Consider the following 20,983-nt stretch of genomic DNA (forward strand, 5'->3'; position numbering starts at 1 on the left):
GGATGGATGGATAGACCGACCTATAGACAGAGATTGACAGACAGACAAACGAGGCTTTACTAGATTGATATATCGATAGACCTGTGGATGGATGGATGGATGGACCTATAGATTGACAGACAGACAAACAGTCTGTGCTTTACTAGATTGATGGATTGATAGACCTATAGATATGTGGATGGATAAATGGATAGACCTATAGACAGACAGACAGACAAACAATGCTTTACTAGATTGATATATGGATACACCTTTGGATGGATGGATATACCGATAGATAGATAGATAGATAGATAGATAGATAGATAGATAGATAGATGGATAGATGGATAGATGGATGGATGGATGGATAGACGGATGGATGGGTGGATAGACAGACAATGCTTTACTAGATTGTTGGATTAATAGACCGATGGATGGATGGATGGATAGATAGATGGATGGACCTATAGACAGACAAACAATGCTGTACTAGATTAATATATAGATAGACCTATGGATTGACAGACAGACAGACAGACACAATGCTTTACTAGATTGATGGTTTGATAGACCTATAGATATGTGGATGGATAGACAGACAGACAATTATTTGAAGGATAGACAGACAGACAATGCATCACTAAATGGATGGATGGATAGACAAATAGATAGACATATAGACAGATTGATGGACAAACATTATAGATGGGTGGAAAGACAGACAGACTGATTATTTGACTTGATCAATTGACACATAGACAGGCAGACACACAATACTTTGCTTGACAGACAGACAGACAATGGTGGATGGATGGATGGTTGGATAGATATATAGATAGATAGACATATTTATGGATGGATGGATGGAACTACAGATTTACTAGATTATTGTTTGGATAGAACTATGTATGTATGCATAGATGGTCCTGTAGACAGACAGATGGATAGACAGACAGAAAGCAATATGCTTGTCCTACTGGTCTGGAGTCAGATGTGATTTCCACTCCCATGTGGTGATCATTTTCCCACACCTGATTTAAAAAAAAATGTTTTTGGTCAAAGTTGCTTGAAGGTATTAACATGATGCTCATATGGAAAAGGTCAAGAACCGTTTTAACCACGCTTGTACTCTTCTCCACCAAAACACCCTTTGGCTGCAGTTGTGCACGCGTGAGTTCCCAGAATCCTCGGCCCCTCGCTGACAGCCCTGTAAACGAGAACAGACCGCGTGTGACTGTGGAGAAGAGACATTGTGCTTGGCTTGTCAAACGTGCGTAAACAAAGCATGCTGGGGGATTCGTGGCGAGCGTGTGTTTTGATGTTCACCTTGTGATGTCGATTTACCGCCGGCTCGCGCGCCCCATCAAAACGTCACGCCGGCAGACTCGGGACAGCGGTGAAGCGTGCGGCAGGGCGGAGGGCCAGTTTGGGCTGATTGATGTGTCCGGTGCTCGAGCGTTCCTCTCTCAGGGCCGTCAGTGCGGTGACCCTTCTGTCGACAGGACCAGACCCGGCCAGCAGCAGTGATTGATGCTCTGAAACCTATACGCCACAACGGGTCAGGCATTCATAGCAGAATATGCAAATAGACTAAAATATGGAGTAAAAATATATGTATTTTTTCTGAATAACATGAGTAGTAGTTCCACATTCAGGCCATGCTGCCTCAATGATAATGGGGTTTTCGGAGTGGTTTTATTTAGGCAAAATACTCATTTTCTATGATAGAAAGATGGGATATACACAATATACAGACGGACAGAAATCATATATAGATACGCTAATATTGTAGATAATTAGACAGACAGGTACAGTAGACAGACGATACAGTAGATTAAAAAAAAACACAGGTACAGTCGACAGACAGGTGACATATACAGACACACATGGATGGATGGAAAGACAGACAGGTACAGTAGATAGACAGACAGGTATAGTATATTAACTGACAGACAGGTAAAGTAAGCAGTTACAGGAAAGATAGATAGATAGATGGATGAATGGATGGATGGATGGATGGATGGATGGATGGATGGATGGATGGATACTGTGCATGGAAAGACAGACAGGTACAGTAGATGGATAGACATGTACATTAGATGGACAGACAGGTACAATAGGTAGATAAACAGACATGTACAGTAGATGGACAGACAGGTACAGTAGATAAACAGATACAGTAGATGGACAGACAGATACTGTAGATAGAAAGACAGGTACAGTAGATAGATAAACAGACAGGTACAGTAGACAGACAGAGTTAGGTACAGTAGATAGACAGACAGGTACACTAGATAGACTGGTACAGTAGATGGACAGACAGACAGACAGACAGACAAGTACAGTAGAACAGTAGATAGATAAACAGACAGATACAGTAGATAGATAGACATACAGTAGATAGACACGTACAGTAGATGGACAGACAGGTACAGGAGATAGATAGACAGACAGGTACAGTAGACAGACACACAGGTACAGTAGATAGACAGACAGGTACGGTGGATAGAAAGACAGATACAGTAGATGAATAGATAGGGACAGTAGATGGACGGACAGACAGACAGACAGACACAGTAGATGGACAGACAGGAACAGTGGATAGATAGACAGGTACAGGAGACAGACAGACAGGTACAGTAGATGGACAGACAGACAGGTACAGTAGATGGACAGACAGACAGACAGGTACAGGAGACAGACAGACAGGTACAGTAGATGGACAGACAGACAGACAGGTACAGGAGACAGACAGACAGGTACAGTAGATGGACAGACAGACAGGTACAGGAGACAGACAGACAGGTACAGTAGATGGACAGACAGACAGATACAGTACATGGACAGACAGGTACAGGAGATAGACAAACAGGAACAGTAGACAGACAGACAGATAGACCAATACAGTGGATAGACAGACAGGTACAGGAGATAGATAGACAGACAGGTACAGTAGACAGACACATGGGTACAGTTGATAGACAGACAGGTACGGTAGATAGACAGACAGATACAGTAGATGGATAGATACATACAGTAGATAGACGGACAGACGGAGAGACAGATAGATACAGTAGATAGACAGACAGGTATAGGAGATAGATAGACAGACAGACAGATAGACTGATACAGTGGATAGACAGATACAGTAGATGGACAGACAGGTACAGGAGATAGATAGACAGACAGGTACATTAGATAGACAGGCAGGTACAGTAGATAGACAGACTGGTACACTAGATGGACAGACAGCCAGAGAAAGTAGATGGACAAACAGGAACAGTAGATGGATAGACGGACAGGATTAGTAGATGAATAGACAGACAGGTACAGTAGATGGATAGACAGACAGGTACAGTAACTAGATAGACAGTTACAGCAGATAGATATACAGGTAGTGTAGATAGACAGACAGACAGACAGGTACAGTAAATATACAGTTACAGTAGACTGAGAGAGAGGTACAGTAGATAGATGAACAGTCAGACAGGTTTGACAACAGTACATTGATAAATACACAGATATCCAGCTCCCCGAATATGAATATTGCCAGGGTTAGTTTAAGTGTTTCTTCATCCAGATTTCCTCATCCGTCAGGGAGGACCATAAGTCAACAAGCAGCACGATGTGAAGTATCATTTCTGTGCTCTCAGTCACTCATGTTCATCGCACAACAAAGAGCAGAGCACACTGTGATACTAATCCGATGCAGTGCACGCTGGGACACTTTAACCTGAAGCTAAAAAATGCTGCTTTTGAACTTAAGCAAATACATTGGCATGCTTCACCCTTTAACAAGCCCACGTGTACAATTAATGTAACCATTAGCATTTTAATGGCCAATAGAAATGTTGCAGTCGGTTAAGCGGAAAGCCTAGGAAAACAGCAATTATTCATCCGACCTCTGTCTCGAAACCTCGGACATAGAGGGAGAAAGGGAGAATATAATCCGGCTGATTGACAGTCTCATTACCAGATTACCAAGATCTCAGTTGTCTGTGACTTGGAGAGTAAACACGCACACGGATTGGAGATTTGAGCCTTTAATGCAGACTGCTTTTTCCTTGCTTTAGAGGATTTGCTTTATTTTGATGCAGCCAGTGGATCTATTGGGAAACGATCTGCGTGTTAAGCGTGTAGCTGTCATATGCTCACTGATAAGGGCCTGTAATACCTGAAGGAAGTCTAAATGGCCTCAGTGGGAGTTGCTGGAATAGGACACGCTGAAGGACGCGATCTGGAATCTGCCACCGTGGTCATGGATGCTCAGTTTTGGACACGTGTGTCTTTCTGAGGCTGCCGACCGTGAATGTCATGTGGGGGAAACAATTACATACATGTTATACTGTAAAAAACGCTTATGTGGCCCTAGCCTACTCCTACCCTTAATCAGCCCTCGCAGGAAACCAGTGGTAAATTTTGAATGTCAAAAGCCACTGTTAAGTGTGATTTTTAGCCATTTTGAATTATGAGGACCCCTGGCATGTCCTCATAAACTATCACAACATGGTAATACCCATCTTGTCATTAAACAAATTTTTGTCCTCAACTAGTAGAACCAATATGCATGTTTATGTACTTCACTTCAACCTTTGATTCATGTAGCACCTGCCGTCTGGGAGTTAGCATGTTAGCACATTAGCATGAGTAACTTTTACCAGTGTAAACAAGTTAAATGAGACCCCGAACTGTAGTTTGTGTCTTATCTGTGTTTTAGCAATACTGACTAAATCGATTAAAACACTTAGTAAATTCGTTAAAACGTTTCAGTTCACGTCAACAAATATGCAACAGAAATATTAATAATATAACTGATTTTATTATATAATAATGAGGAAAAACACGCTAACTCACCCGCAAACCTTGATTAATTTTAGATGGATCCTAATTCAATTAAATTAAAGTCATATTTCTTCAGGAGATCTTAAGATTTGCGCTGGTGCAGTAGGTAAAGTGTGTATATCGCACCAGGTGTGCTTAAGCGGGCAGTACCGCAATCAGACTACAGGAGTGCTGTAGAGCAGCGTGGCGACACACACTGACACCCTCATTTCAGATTAATGGTCAAGGTGGGGATCAAGGGAAAGAAATGCACTAAGCATATCAGTAATGCCCCCTGAGCCTATTAAAGGTAAAACAGGGTTCGGTCACCATTATGTTTTCAGTTCCGACTTTGTCAGTGTGCTAAAGTGCTGAGGTCCCCACCATGTAATAAAAACAAACACACACACAATTATATAATCATATCATAAATACTTAATAGTACAATATATTTTTTTACTTATTACTATTAAAATAAAAAAACAATTTTTTAAGCCCACTGGGGTGCCGAAAAAAGTAAAATAAAGGCTGTCACATTACAGAAATTTTCCGTAAAATAACGGACATTAAATTACAGAAATTTACCGTAAGTAACAGAAATTAATTTACAGAATTTACTGTGAAATAACGGACATTAAATTACAGAAATTTACCGTCAAATAATGGACATTTAATCACAGAAATTTATCGTAAAATAATGGCTGTTAAATTACAAAAATTTAATGTGAAATAACGGACATTAAATTACAGAAATTTAACATACAATAGCTGACATTAAATTACAGAGATTTACTGTTAAATAACTGCCATTAAATTACAGAAATTTACCGTGAAATAACGGATGTTAATTTACAGAAATTGAACAAAAATTAACTGACATTAAATTACAGAAATTTACTGTTAAGTAACGGACTATAAATTACAGAAATTTACTGTGAAATAATTGACATTAAGTTGCAGAAATTTGCCGTAAAGAAACGGACATTAAATTACAGAAATTTACTTTAAAATAATGGACGTTTAATCACAAAAAATTACCGTAAAATAATGGCTGTTAAATTACAGAAATTTACTGTAAAGAAGACATTAAATTATGGAAATTTACTGTAAAATAACAGACGTTAAATTACAGAAATGTACCATAAAATAACTGACATTGAATTACAGAAATTTATCGTAAAATAACTGACATTAAATTACAGAAATTTACCGTGAAATAACGAACGTTAATTTACAGAAATTGACCAAAAAATAATTGACATTAAATTACAGAAATTTACTGTAAAGTAATGGACTTTAAATTGCAGAAATTTACCTTAGAATTTCTGGTAATTTTCTGCAATTTAACGCCTGTTATGTTACTGTGAGTTTCTGTAATTTAATATACATTATTTCAGTTTTTTTCCTACATCCTAGCTGAAAAAAACATAAAACAACAGATTTTTTTACATTGTACAACTAAAAAAACAAAACAATACAAAAAAATAGTATAAAATTGTATTACTAACTAAAGTCTGTATTTTCATTTGTTGTTGCAAAATATTCATTATTTGTTCCAAATAAAATTTATAAAACTACATTTTTCCAAAAAAATATTTATAGTGTATTTTATTATTTTAAAGAGTACTTTTAAATAATAGCCTACAATTATATCTCAATGTCACAATTCAAATACTTTTTCAATCTTATTTACTATTGACCCCAACGGCTGCTCTTGAGAAATAAAGTAGGCTATAAACTCGTATCTCAAGTCTGAGCACATGATGATCGTTCTCTGCATAGTAATAGTTCAAAATAAATAAAGCAGAGTATTGGAAACGCAACAAGGGTGAGAATTAAGCGTGCAGTGACAGGAAAGTAGTCTGTAATAATATGAAAAAGACCTCTTTTTCTAAATGGGATGAAGTGTGCAGTCATCCATTCTCGACGGCTCATTTTAACCTGCGTGTGCGGGTCGCGGGTCTCTTTCTCTCTGGCGCAGATTGAATTTGGACTAATTAATGCGCCCATTGTCTCGGAGAAGCAGAAGCAGCGGGACGTGAGTGAGATGAAGGCCTCTGACAGCATGTTTATGAGGTGTCAGTTTGTGTTTGGATCAGAGGAGCTGACGGGGGCGGTGAGGAGCTCAGCTGCGTGACCCGTTTGCTCTGTTTGGATCGGTTCCCCCCGGTTCAGCGACGCTGTGATGAGGTGCTCGGGATGCCGTTCCGATCCGAGGATCTGGATCTCGCTCCCTGACACGGCGGAGCATGAGTCAGCCGTCAGATGAGCAAACCTGCTGATCTCCCGCTGAATAACTCATTCAGGAATTGAATTTCAGGCAGGGTCAAGAGTATGTTTGCGCTTTAGGGAAATACAAAAGTTTTTTAACAACAGCAATTGGTAAACCTTTTAAAGGGTTAGTTTAATCAAAAATTCTAATTTACTCACTATTTATACTCCTTCAAGTGGTTCCAAATCTTTATGAGTACTATTTTGAAAAATGTTAGATAGATAAACCTACTAGTAGCCAATACACTGTATAAAATACACAATTTCTTCCCAATGTTTTCCCAACATAAAACTAATTTCATTCATTCATTCGTTTTCCTATTGCTTAGTCTTTATAACACCTATACACACTTATTCACTCACACACATTCAATCACTTCAGCCAGCGCTTAATTTGTAAATGAATAATTACCAGAAGAAAACCGGAAAATAAAAGTTACCGTGACATCCACCAAACAATTTCAGTTTCATTTCAGTGTCATTAAATAGTGATAGCGGAAAAAAGTGTGTCACATTTCTGAATGGTTTTTAATTATTTTGTGCCATATAATGTTATACGTCATCATGGATAATAAAAACATGTAGCTACAAACATAAATCGGAAGAACAATGACTATTCAGTTATTTCACTATTATGTGCCATTTTAATGTTTTTTTTTTTTTTTAATTACCTCCATTACCTCTTCGCTTTGCTTCTGTCTCCTGCTATGCTGATCCATTCACGCAGTTTCATCTCCTCAAGATCTTTTTTTAATCAGACTCATTTTCAGATTAGCTCGTGGTTTAGAAAAATGAAAATATGTGTGGCTGCCTCTGGTATTTTGAAAATACAAATATTATTTAGGGATTCATACATTTACTTTTCATTTAATGGCATAGTGGCCTACCTAAATAATATTTGTATTTTCAAAATACCAGAGGAAAATGCCAAGATGTGCATGATTTTTGAAAACACGCATAAAAACGCATCTAAAAAAAGTGTATAAACAACAATGGAAACACAATTACCAAAAAAAAAAAAAAAAAAAAAGAAATTCAAGCATGTGCATCAAAAGAATCAAGCGATTTTATTTTAATGGGTTGTGTGATGACGTGATGAGACGCATTAATGGACAAACTGAAATGTAATTTTGGGCATTTTAAGACCCCTTACCTAAAGTCTGTCATTAAAGTGGTTTAGGGTTATTACTACTTGGACTGTCTTGAGAATCTCACGAAAAAAGCCACCATGAATTCATTATATTTCATCTTCTGAGGCACAAGTAATTTTTTATTTTAAAAAAGGCCCACAGTGGATTCTCCCCAATAAATTCAGCACTTTATTTCAATATTTGGCACCAGTTCATGGCGAAATTATGATTTTTGTTCTCTTTAACTCATTGGATGAAAACAATACTTAATTCGCAAATGTTTTGTGTGATATTCTAGTTTGCACATAAAAAAAAAAAAGAGTCACATCTTTGGGTGGGAACATGGCTATTGACATAGAAGTTACAATATTCTAGAAGTCAATGGTACTAGTCTCCACCTTTTTTATTTTTGTTTTTATTATCTCTTTTTCTGTCCATCAGAAAAAAACTCATATGTTTAAAGAACTATCAATTTAAGGACAGTCCTGTTGTGAGTTAATTAATTGTATGCACTTTGTTTCTTAATAATTCAACTTACATATAATAGAGAAGATTGTGCAGAGCAACAACAGTGTGTAAAATTCCACCAATCAGAGAGTCTCATTGAGAAACAGGTCAGCAAAATAGATCTTTAGCCCCGCCCATTGTCATGAATCACCATCAATGACAGAATCAACTTCTTTGGGGCTTCTCCACACCGTAACTCTCCTAGATGTGGAAGAGACAGTGAAGTTGGACTTATCAGAGAACATGTTTTACATTCTCCACAGCCCAAGATTTTTACTGCTGGCAGCAAAATGAAGCTGACATTTGGCACTGACCAAAGACTTGGCTGTAGCAGCCCAGCCATGTATATTGACCCTGTGGAGCTCCCAATGAGCAGTTTGGAATCTCCATCTTTTAATCTCATAATCAAAAAGCAAAATTTTTTTATTTCAATTTCAATTTTATTGTTTTTCCCATAAATAAAATAGAATAAAATAAATAAATAAAATGCCATTTTGTATTATTTTAAGTGTGATACAGTACTAAAGACTTTTGCCTTGAGCAGCTTTAGCCTAGAGTAGCTTTTAACAATCGTTTCTCATCAAGATCAGGAATTAATGCATTTTCGACTTGAAACACATGTTGTTTTCAAGCGATCCAATTTCCCTGTGAACATCAGACATACAGGCATCCAGCCGTCTAGTAATAAAAGGCTGTTGATTGTTAAATCAATAGTCGTCTGACTTTCCTCCTCGTGATCAAATATCATTGTAAATGGTAAAAGAGCGGAAGTGTGAACACACAAACAACCTTTTGTACATTTCCTAGCGGGGTCTCCCCATTCAGGGCTGTTGTTGTTGATATAAGATAAATATAATTACTGCACACCAAACCAACCAGAAAACACACCTTTTAGATAAGATTTAAAGACTCTATTGAATCGCTTAATGACTTCTATTTTTCGTGTGTTTTCTTATTTCTTTGAAAATAGGAGTGCTGTGGAAGGCTAGGATAAACTGAATACTCTATTAGTTTTTAAATAAATTTGATGACAACATAAAATTTGCGACTGGTTTTATTGAAAGACCGCCTTTTTAAGATGTGTAATGGATTGTGTGTGTGATATTCACGAAAAATCTGAATATTGATAACCAAATAAGTGCTGGACGAAAATTTATCACAATTATCGCATCCAAAATAAAAGTTTGTTTCGACAAAATTTAAGTGTGGGTACATTACATACACATATATATATATATATATATATACAACAGTTCTGTCTGGTTCTTGAATCTGATTGGCTGATAGCCATGATATATTTAAGTAATATCAGCACCCGTAAAGCCTCTTTACCCTTTGTGTATTACTCCGCCCACATACAACCAGCAAAAAGCAGACACTACACATCTAAAGTTTAAAAGATGCTTGCTCAGCTGTTTAACTGTCAGCTTATGATTTGAATCCAAGGCGAAAGAAAGTAGTTCCTCATACAAAAGGGTTTTCAGAATTATTAGCCCCCCTGAAATATTAGCCCCACAATTTAATTTTTTCCCCAATTTGTTTAACGGAGAGAATATTTCTTTCAACACATTTCTAAACAACGATGGTTTGTTCTGTAGACTATTGGGAAAAAAAAGCTTAAAGAGGCTAATAATTTTGTCCCTAAAATGTTTTTTTTTTTAATTTAAACTTATTTCTAGTCGAAATAAAAGAAATAAGACTTTTTTCCAGAAGAAAAAATATTATCAGACATACTGTGAAAATTTCCTTGCTCTGTGAAACATCATTTAGGAAGTCTTCCAGACATCACAAAATAACAGATGAATGGATACAAAAGCGTGGACGCATAGTCTACATTATTCATTCATATTCATTAATTTTCTTGTCGGCTTCGTCCCTTTATAAATCCGGCGTCGCCACAGCGGAATGAACCGCCAACTCATCCAGCAAGTTTTTACGCAGCGGATACCCTTCCAGCCACAACGCATCTCTGGAAAACATCCACACACACTCATACACTATGGGCAATTTAGCCTACCCCAGGGTTTTTCAAAGTCTAAGACAGTGGGCCTCCCTTTTGACACAACTTATCCATTGGCGCCCCCCTCCTCCCAAACACGCACGCACGCACACACACACACACGCACACGCACACAAACACACACACACATATATATATATATATATATATATATATATATATATATATATATATATATACACAGTATATATAAAGACACAGACAGATGTCAGACTGTTAACTCACTTTTATCATCATTTGCATGAAAGTGCAATTATTTACAGAGTAATAACAAGTATTTTAATATAACGTTTTTAAAACTAGGATGATGGTTCAATATGAATAGAACAGATCCAAGAACTGTCCATCCCAGTCAAAACAGTCGAAGTTCTTGGTCTCTATTTTGACAAACCACACATAAAGGTCGTGGTTCATCAGCTGGTCCTGTCCACGTAAATCCTAAACTCAAATACTGATCATCATATCGTCGTCTTTTGGGTTTAAGCCCTGAACTTGAAGGCTTTTGTGGCGAGGGGGCGTGGCCGAGAGCCGTGGGATCGGAGTGAGGCCACCGCGTAAGTGGATACACCTGCAGTGCGTACCTGCCTCGGATCCCACGGAAGGAGCTCTGGATCATAAAAGGAGGAACGAGGACAGAGGAAGCCGAGAGAGCACCGGGCCCGGACATATTTTACTTTTGCTTTCAGTTTGACGGCAGTCTCCGTGAGGAGCTGCCGTCCGTTTGTTTTGGTTTAGATGGCAGAAGCGAATTCACAGCTATGGCCTTCTGGGTAAAAAGGTTTTCTTATATTTGACGTATTATTTTTTTGCTTTGTTTAATTAAAACGTTTAAATATAATAAACAATACATATAATAATTAAACTTAATAATTATATTTTTATTGTATTATATTTTTTCCCGCGCCTCCCCTGACATGCTCTGGCGCCCCCCAGGGGAGGCGCGCCTCACACTTTGAAAACCCCTGGCCTACCCAATTTACTTGTACCGCATGTCTTTGGACTGTGGGGGAAACCGGAGCACCCAGAGAAAACCCACACGAACGCAGGGAGAACATGCAAACTCCACACAGAAACGCCAACTGAGCTGAGGTTCAAATCAGCGACCCAGTGACCTTCTTGCAGTGAGGCGACAGCACTACCTACTGCGCTTATTTATTTTTGTAATGGGGGAAAAGTGCTCTAGAATAATAAATGTCTGTGCATTTCTTTTTTTGTTCTGTCGATAAACTTACTATCAACAAACATTCACCGCTGCTGCACATCTTGATGTTTCTGTTACGGTTGTTTATTCCGCCGAAATGCCAGTAATGACTTCGATTATTGCAAAACAAGACGGATATTTCGTTACAGCGATTACATGGCAGAATACGTTATTTAATATTCTACTGGATTTTGTATAAGTGTGTGGTTTTTTGTATCTGATTTTTATGTAACACATTAATGTTTAAACACACAGCTAGGCCTGTATATAAACTTTATTGGTGCTGTCAAATGAATTATCACATTCAAAAGAATTATGTACTTTAAGATGTATTGAAAAAATGTTTCTTGAACTATCCTCAAATTGAGGCAAAAACTGTCGGAGATCTCTAAAAGATGTTCGACATTTAAACAATTTGATGCCAATTTAAACAATTTTAAACAACCCAAAACGGAAACATTTTGTGATTAAACATAAACATGTTCCGATAGCAATTTCTATGTAGAAGAACCACTTCCTGCCCTCTATCTGAATTTCGCGCGTAAAAACCAACCTATATTGTAAGAAAGTATGCGATTTCGGACACAGTCTTTGATTGAAGATTACCATTTTTTTCATTGGATTTACTTGCATTAATTGTTCACCAAAAGAAAAACAATGAAATCAAACAAAGAAGAAAATGGACAGACTTCAGGTTGAGTAAGAAATCACCTGCTTCTCGAGTATATACTACATTGAAATGTGATTTTACTACACAACCTTTGGAAAAATCGGTGTCGCAGAACTCAGACGTACTACATTCACCATTTGCCATTATCTACGCCATCTCTCGGCATGCGTTGGACATGCTACTTGGCTCACACACTGTTTTTTACAGGCTATAGTAAGGAAGTATGTGATTTATGATGCAGCTTTTGATTGAACATTACCAAACTAAACAATTTTTTCATTGGATTAACTTGGATTAATTGTTCACTTAAAGAATAACAATGAAAGCAAACAAAGAAGAAAATGGCCAGACTTTGGCTTGAGTACAAAATTGCCTGCTTCTTGAGTATGTACTAAATTTAAATTTGATTTTACGACACAACCGTTGGAAAAGTAGGTTCTATATAGGATGAATATGAGTATCACGGAACTCAGACATACTACATTCACCATTTGCCATTATCTAGGCCAGGGGTTCCCAAACTTTTCAGCCCGCGACCCCTAAAATAATATGTCAGTGACTCGCATTTTTAAAGGTGGTCATACTGTAAATATACAAATGTTGCACACACAACAATAGGCGTATATAAACATGAGCATATTGACAACACAGAAATGCAACAGTCTATTAACCATATAATTATTGTTATAATAATTCATTAATTTATTACATTTTAATGTAAAAATTAAAGGATGATGGGTTATTTTTATTTGGACTGTATGTCGTTGTTGTTGTTGTTTTAATGCAACTATTAGCTATCTTCTGTGGGTTATGAATAATGTATGGTAATTCAAATAGTTTTATAAAATTTATTTGAGTTTTGGAAATCACCAAGCGACCCCTAGTCATTGTCCCGCGACCTCCCAGGGGGACACGACCCCCACTTTGAGAACCACTGATCTACGCCATCCCTTGGCCTCAAGAGATTGCGTTGTGTCCATCAGATGCGCACTTCAAAATCTCACTGGATGTCCCGTAGTGAGTCATCCAGATACTTCTCGTCTACTGTTTGTCATCTACTACCGATTTGTATATACTACTTGGCTCTCATACTGTTTTTCACGGTCTATAGTAAGGAAATATGTGATTTATGAGGCAGCCTTTGATTGAAGATTATCAAACCAAACAGTTTTTTTTCAATTGGGTTAACTTGGATTGATTAATTGTTCACTTAAAGAATAAGGGCTCTATTTTGACGGTCCATGCGCAGAGCGCAAAACGCAAGGCGCAAACGCTTTCAGGGCGTGTCAGAATGCGTTTTTTCTAATTTAAGGACGGGAAAACCTGCTTTGCGCCAAGGCCCATGGTCTAAAAGGGTTGAGTCTCATCTCCCATTCCCTTTAAGACCCAGCTGCGTCGCGCCATGAGCGCATTCGCTATTTACAGGTTGCAAAGTAAGTCTTAGTGGAAAAAATGAGCATTTCACTAGCAAACAGTTAAACAGAGCATCCACTGCGTGAGAATGCGAGATAATGGAACTACTTTCAGATTCGCTCTTTGAAAACCTTTAAGCACAGACATCAATTAGCCTATAAATAATTAATTTTGTTTGTTAAGCACAAATATTCGTTTCAAAATTATTTCTAAATTCAGTTCTAATTTCCAGCAAACGAATAAATGAACAACAATAACAAAATGTGCTCAAAAACCTGAGTTATATCCTAAAACACATGCTGTGCCCCATATGGTCTAAAACCTGCTAATACTGCTAATAATAATAAGATTATACAAAAGCAAATTGTTATGAATGAACTGAAAAAGCCTCCCGAGATGAAGAAGACATAAAAGCAGTGATTTTTCACATTTATGTTGGCTAGAAAATAATATGTTTTGTAATATTTTAATCCCTTATATTTATATCCTATATCTATTCTTATTATATCCTATATATATCCTTAATATTTAATTTTTTTTCATATGTAAAGATATTTGCCTATTGCTCTCTTGTGTGTATTAAGCAGTGCGTAAGCGAGGCGCAACTCTGCGCCAGAGTTTAGACCGGGTTAGTTTTGGTCTAATTAAAAATCTATTATAGTTTCTCAAAATAGCAACGCGCCAGTGGTCCGCCTCAGAATACCTTCCTTTTTAGACCAGAAAACCTATGGACGCACATATGAGCGCTAATGCATTTGCTATTTAAACAGCGTAGCGCAACGCCTCAAAACGACTCTTGCGCCAAGCTGAAACTGCCAAAAGACTATTGCGCCACGCCTTGCGCCACACTGCGCCGGGTGTATGATAGGGCCCTAACAATGTGCGCTAGTCATGAAAAAAACCTTTTCCCCTGCTTATGAAAGTGAAAACGAAAGTGTTAAATTCTTACATTACATCTGTCTGAGGTATTGGGCTTGGCTAACAAACTTAACCACGCCCCTCCAGCTGTCAGTTTTGACAGCGTAATGATAACAAACGGAAATGGTGAGTAGGAGGAGTCTGTTAGATAACCCTTCTGTAATAACCCTTCTTTACTACAACTAATCAGCTTACAGTAGATAAAGCAAGCCACACCCACTGTTTACACATTTAATATTCCATTTCTCTAGGAACTACGTTACAATACAAGAAATAAAAAACAATCGTAGCTTTCTGTTTATACGGACTTGCTTAATATCTCAATTGAAGTTTTGAATGTAAACATGACGTGACAATATGACGTCTTAGGTCAGAATGGAATTCTAGTAATAGAGTTCTGGTAGTTCCAGTGTTGCCCATCTATCAGTGATTGGCTCATTGTAATGTGGACAGGAACATTGCGTCAGGTCCTGTTAGATGGTTTGCTTGCGTCGGCGCTGCGGTGTCGTGCGCAAGACGAAGGTCTGCCTCATTTCTCATGACAAGCGTTTGTTTTGGTCTCAGAGCTCGGCCTGAAACTGCTGATGGTCTATTTCTGCAGTCACATCTGCTCTATATACGGCGAAGCGCTCCTGTTTTCATTGCAGCAGCACAAAGGTTGAACTTCCATGGTAAAGAGCTTGTGAATAATGGAGTGAGTTGTTCAACGAGCGGCGGGGACTTGGAGAAAGGAGAAAGTGTGCGGTCACATTCGGCACATCAGGATTTATTATTTAAGGAGGATGTACTTATGAAGTTTTGGGATATTTTTAAATGTTGTAGTAATGTTGTTTAGTCTCATATATGAGCAAACACTAACAAATATGGATATAACTGCATTTATATATATACACACTGAAAAAAATATTCATTGTATTTTTTTAAGGTAACTGGTTGCAAACACTTTATATGGGCTGAATTTAAACAAATTAAGTTGAACATTTATTCAATCATTTTCCTTCAGCTTGAACCGCCAACTTATTGATTCATTCCTTTTCTTTTCAGCTTAGCCCCTTTATTAATCTTGGGTCGCCACAGTGGAATGAACCACCAACTTATCCAGCATTTGTTTTACTCATCGGATACCCTTCCAGCCGAAACCCATCACTGGGAAACATCAATACACACTCACTTACACTTATACACTACGGACAATTTAGCCTACCCAATTCACCTTTCAAGAGTTCACACTTAGCTGATGATTGGTAATAAGCTAGTTTGGCATGCTTTGGCAAATCCCAAGAGTGTTCATGACAGAAATAAATTGAATTATTTGTTAAATTCTATATTTAAGTAAATGACTACATTTAATTAAAAGAGGAGTTTTTTGTGTCGTTTAAAAATGCTAAACTATGGCATTTGATTTGGTATCTGTATAATACATTCATGTTAAAATATTGTATCGAGAGGATGTGTCCCCTGAAAAAAGCCCCTTATGTTTTAAAACCTACTTCATTCATTTTGCTTTGGCTTAGTCTCTATTTCAGAGGTCACCACAGTGTCACGTTTGTTAGCTTGATCAAAACAGGAAGACAAAAGGTGCGGATCCAAGTGCAGATTTATTTACAGTGCATCAACATAAAACAAGGTGTTCAAAGTACAAAGTAACAAATAAACGACAAAACCAGTAACTAAATCAGAGACAAGTCTCAGGAAACAAACTCAAACAACTAGACTAGAACTAGAAAACAGACGAGGCAAATAAAACACAAACTAGACTAAGGCAAAAACACAAGAACGAGATCAGAACAACAAACTCTGAATACTAGACTTACTGGAATACTGGTACAAGAAAGACAACGACGCGATGACAAACAGTGGAGGCATGATGGAATATATAGTCCAGATTATTAACAGAAAACGAAGACAGCTGTGAATACAATCAGTGTATGTGTTCCGGTGTATGCGCGTGGTATGTATGGATTTGTAGTCTTTTTTGGACGCTCAGAACCCTCAGGTGGTCACTGACCCAGTCATGACACACAGTGGAATGAACTATTCCATCAAATGTTTTATGCAGTGGATGCCCTTCCAGCCGCAACCCAGTATGTAAATGCCAGCTGGCCTAGGCGAGACTCAAACCAGCAACCCTCTTGCTGTGAAGTGACCGTGCTAACCACTGAGCCACCGTGTCACCCTAAAACATAATGATTTTATTTAAATACACTAAAGCAACAACTAAAAATAATGCATTAGGATTGTTCCTCAGTGAGTGACCTGCAGTAAATTCATCAAGGGTCTTTACAAAGTCTCTCTTGTGATAGTTAGATATAAAGAGAGAGAGAGAGACTGTAAAACCCATTTTTGTGTCTCTAATTGGAACATTTATTTTTATTGCGTACATGTTAAAACGTGACAGCTGTGATTGGCTGAGAGATTGGCTGATGTAGCGAGTGCAGCTTCAGGATGTTGTGGTGTTTGTGTGTGTAAATCATGTTAAGCAGTGATTGTGTGGGCTGGTTGTTACTGGTGTTTCTGGTGTCTTTGGGGATTTGCTGTTTGACCCAGCGGTGTTACAGAGATCACAGGTTGATCTGTGAGGCTTTACAGGCTGATGTCTCTTCACTGTGTACACAGAAACTCCATCCACAGGCAAACCGGAAACACATTTTGCAGTCTGATTATGATAACGATGTGTGTGTGTGTGTGTGTGTGTGTTATCTACAATATATAATGCAGGTGCAAATCAGGTTAAAGGGGTAGTTTTACCCAAAAATGTATCGTTTAATTTTAGATCTTTTTGAGTTTTTATTTTAATGTTGAACACAAAAGAAGATATTTTAAGTGAAGTTTATTCATAAACTAATTTCGAGAGGAGCACGTGATTATGATTGAACACGGCTGGTTCTGCATTAGCATGCATGATCCACCAATTAGGCCATTCCTAACCCACTGTAAAGAGCCAGGGTTTTTTCACTATACAGTCATCTTCGATTTGAAGAATACCCCCTTCCACCCCTACCTCTTCACTTTTCCCTACATAGGGCAGCACGGTGGCCCAGTGATTAGCACTGTCGCCTCACAGCAAGAACGTCACGGTTCTAGTCCTTTAACAGGCCGGTAATCGTTTCTGTGTGTAGTTTGCATGTTCTTCCCGTGCTCGCGTGGGTTTTCCCCGGGTCCTCCGGTTTCCTCCCACATTCCAAAAACATGCACAACAAGTAAACTGATAAATCTAAATTTTGCACTACAGTTAATCTCTCACCATGCAGCATATCTTTTCATAGCATTTTATTTTTAGTCATCAGTTTTTTTATCAAGGGGGAGTTGTCGAGATCTACCTGAGCTCAAGGCTCCCCTCTCGCCCTCCAAACGGGAGGGAGCCCAGGGCTCAAGAACCTTTGAGCTCAGGGCTCTCTCCCGGGACAGCATGCCAAACTTGCTTATAATCAATCATCAGCTAAGTGTGAACTCTTGAAAGAATGTTCAAAACTGGTGACTATTGACTTCCATAGTAATAATACATTCATCCTTACATTTATATAGCACTTTTCTAGACACTCAAAGTGCTTTACACACATTTTTTTTTGGGGGGGGGGGGGGGTCTCCTCATCCCCCACCAGTGTTCAGCATCCACCTGGATGACGCCACGGCAGCCATATTATTCCAGATTGCACACCAGCAGATTGGTGTAGAAAAGACAGAGTTATGAAGAAAATTATGATATGGGAATGGTTGGGACTAGGCCATGATGGACAGATGCCTGTGGGCAAATTTGGCCAGGATGCCGGGGTTAAACCCCTTCTCTTTTTCGAAGGACATCCTGGGATTTTTAATGACCACAGAGTTGGCACCTTGGTTCAACGTCTCATTTGAAAGATAACACTCACTGAGCAGTAATCTCCTTTACTATACTGGGGCGTTAGGACCCACACAGACCACAGGTTTCACTAACACCACTTCCGGCAGCAACCTAGCTTTCCCATGTGGTCTACCATACAGGTACTGAATGGGCGCAGCCCTGCTTAGCTTTAGTGGGTGACCATGTGAGAGTTGCAGAAAGCTAGAAAAACAAATAATATAAAAATCCATGGCTACTGGTTTCCAGCATTAAACAATACATTATTTTGTGTTCATCAGATTAAAATAAATAAATCTAGCAGGGTTGTAACAATTTAATGATGACAGAAGTTAATTTTTGGTGTCAATTATGTTGGATAAAGTCTTATTTGTTTTATTTAGGCTAGAATAAAAGCAGTTTTTAATTTTTTAAACACCATTTTAGGGACAAAATTATTAGCCCCTTTAAGCTATATATTTTACTCGACTGTCTACAGAACAAATCAATAACTTGGCTAATTACCCTAACCTACCTAGTTAAGCCTTTAAATGTCAGTTCAAGCTGTATGTGACATCTTGAAAAATGTCTAGTAAAATATTATTTACTGTCATCATGGCAAAGATAAAAAGAAAAAAAAAGAAAAAAAACTATATATATATATATATATATATATATATATATATATATAAAATGTTGAACACATGAAGAAAGGGAGTTGTAGAAAGCCATGAAAAGCCCAAACAGCAGCTGAAATCTCTCAGAAGTTATTCAGCAACCCTCTGTCCTTCGTCACACTCACTAACTCACACACAAACACATGCACACTCACATAAACACACGCTCACATATTCTCTCACACACACTTATTCACACATGCATACAGACGCACACATCCACACACACACACACAGATACACACACACTAGAGCGGTGTCCAGTAAAAAGCACTTAGTTTGTGACCCATGGGCCGCAGATGAAAGCAGCAGCACTTGAATGAGAAGGTCACCTAGGAGCAAAACCTGCAGCGTCAGGGGTTTGCGTCCCGTCATTAAACTCCACAGCTGAACATCACATTAGACTTTGACATTTCCTCCAACCCGTCACCGCATATTTCTGAGAGGATTAAACAGTGTCTAAAGTCAGCTAACATTAAGCGACGGCCGCTAAATGACAACATCCGACACCTCAAAGCAGACTCTTCCGGCTCGTTTACCATCCGTTTCCCTCAGAATCACAGGTCGGTTGCGCCTCTGTGCCTTTAAGATTGCTATATTAAAATGACCTCTGCCGTGATTTGTTAATCTCGCTGTGCTCCTGTAGGTCACTCTCTCGTTTTTAAGGACAGGGGGGAAGTTGCTGAATGCTGAATAGGTTTTGATATGTAAATGTGGCCTGTCACATTCTGCTCACTACAGTCATGCGTTTTACCTGCATTTCACTGCATGAGTGTTTTATGTGTACATAAACATGTTAGGGCCATTATACAGTCTCTTATTGACCCCCCTTATATATATATATATATATATATATATATATATATATATATATATATATATATATATATATATATATATATATATATATATATATATATTAATATTTAGATGATAATAATGTATTATTATTGTTGTTGTCGTTGTTATTATTGTTATTATTTTTAATATTAATAGTGGTAGTAGCAGTATTAATGTATTGGGGAAATAAGCATTGAACACTTCTTTTTTCCTCTGAATAATATTTCTAAAAGAGCTGTTGACATGGAATTGAACGAGATTTTGGTAAACCCAAACAATACAAACATAAAAATAAAACAAAACAAACAATCTGAAAAGGAGTGATGTGTAATAACAATGTAATAACTCAATGTGAAGGTACTGAACTACTGAAACATAACTAATACTTTATTGGTGATGGCTGCTTAATGAAGTCACATGCATTGCTCAGGTGTGAGTTTTTCACAGACTTCAACAGAGTGTAAAATCTAGATGTCTGTGTGGATCTTATCTATCAAATCTGATTTTCATTTTGTATTTTCTATCTCTATTCTGTCAAATTTGCATGTTTTGTGGCAACTTGCTGTTTAGTAAACATGATAAAGTACATCCGGCCGGTTGTTATTGCAGATTGTTATATAGCTTTCTGGAATGCTTGATTCTGATTAGTACGTCATGACAATACAAGGTATGTTATTCCCAGATAACAACCACTAAAACTAGGATGCCTGTCAGGC

Source organism: Danio rerio, chromosome 25, assembly GCF_049306965.1.
Source record: "Danio rerio strain Tuebingen ecotype United States chromosome 25, GRCz12tu, whole genome shotgun sequence".
NCBI classification, from domain to species: Eukaryota; Metazoa; Chordata; class Actinopteri; order Cypriniformes; family Danionidae; genus Danio; species Danio rerio.